The sequence below is a fragment of the Neovison vison genome, chromosome 4, assembly GCF_020171115.1.
Source record: "Neovison vison isolate M4711 chromosome 4, ASM_NN_V1, whole genome shotgun sequence".
NCBI lineage: Eukaryota > Metazoa > Chordata > Mammalia > Carnivora > Mustelidae > Neogale > Neogale vison.
The window spans coordinates 189,318,720-189,320,417 of NC_058094.1; the positions used below are offsets into that span (position 1 = coordinate 189,318,720).

The 1,698-nt window shown below is 32.6% G+C and overlaps 1 pseudogene; it reads left to right on the forward strand.

The window, feature by feature from the left end:
* The first annotated feature begins 653 nt into the window (after window positions 1–653).
* LOC122905623 lies at window positions 654–784 on the forward strand (annotated as a pseudogene).
* Window positions 785–1,698: the final 914 nt, after the last annotated feature.

Below are 1,698 nucleotides of genomic sequence, written 5' to 3' on the forward strand. Positions count from 1 at the left end.
AGTTATCCATTCACCTTCTGAAAGACATATTGGTTGCTTCTAAGTTTTGGTAATTATGAATAAAGCTGCTATAAACATCCACGTATGGGTTTTTTTTTTTTTTAAGATTTTTAAAATTTATTTGACAGATGGAGATCACAAGTAGGCAGAGAGAGAGGAGGAAGCAGGCTCCCCATTGAGCAGAGAGCCGGATGCAGGGCTCAGTCCCAGGACCCTGAGACCATGACCTGAGCTGAAGGCAGAGACTTAACCCACTGAGCCACCCAGGCACCCCCATGTGTGGGTTTTTTATGAACATAGTTTTCATCTCATTTGGGTAAATGCCAGGGAGCATGACTGCTGGATCATATAGTAGCAGTATTTAGTTTCATATGAGACTGCCAAACTGTTTTCCAAAGTGGCTGTACTATTTTGCATTCCCATCAGCAGTGAATGAGAGTTCCTGATGTTCCACATCCTTGCCAATATTTGGTTCCATCAGTGTTTTGGATTTTGGCCATGTAGTTAGGTGTGTGGTGGTATCTCATTATTGTTTTAGTTTGCTTCTACCTAGTGGTGTATGATATGGAACATCTTTTCATATGCTTATTTGCCATCTACATATCTTCCTTGTTATTACTGCAGTGACTGCTCTTAAATTTTTAGTGAACAATAGCTTTGCGCAGTGGCAGTATCGTAGCCAATGAGGTTTATCCGAGGCGCGATTATTGCTAATTAAATTTTTAGTGAACATCTTTAGATATGTATTTATTACTTTCTTAAATTATAAAAGGAATACAAATTTGCTATAAAAATTTCATTAGCATGAAGTGCAAACAGTAAAAGTGCAAGTCTATTCATACTCCTGGAAAAGTTAAAAAAATATTACACTTTTAGATATATTGATGAATAAATAAATACACACATGGTTTTCTATACAAATATAATTATTTTACTTTCTCTGTCACCACAAATTTCTGTTTAGTTGACATTATATCTAATTTTAGTTTGAGACTGATCAATTTTTTTTCATATTTTGCCTCAATATTTTATTAACAATTGCATAAAGTTCATAACCATAATAAAATACTTTAGCTTCATAATTTAAGTTATTTTTACTTATCAAATAACATTTTATTTCAAGCCTTCCTTTTTGCTTATTTTACTTTTTGTCTTGCTGAAGAATTTTCTTGCATAAATTTTTTGAAAATTGAAGATATATTCGTTTGTTTTTACCTTACACATTAGTGATAATATCACTGTCTTCTAGCATTCTGTATTGTAAAAATAAAGTTGGACACTGCTCAAATGCTATTCTTTGTAAATAATTCCTTCCTTTCAGTTTAGAATGAGTTAGCAGATTTTCTAGGCTGTCTAGATAAGCATCTTTATTACTTTTGCTGAGTGGTCAATGGTGAAGTCCCAAATCTTTGTTCATCTCAATAAAGTTATCCTTGGTTATTTCTTTTATTGTTTCTCATTTCTCCAGTCTGTTTTTCTTTCTTTTCTACTAAGTGGATGCTGGATCTTCTAACTATATACCCAAAGTCTTTTTTTGTTATATTTTTCATTTTTTTGTTTATTGTTTCATTTTATGGGACATTTCTTTGCTTTATTTTTTCCAGATCTCTAATTAGGCCTTTGGCTGGCCAAATTTTAATTGCTTCAATTTTTAGCACTTCTTTTGAGCAATTTCTTCTTATTTTCTGACTTCTACCT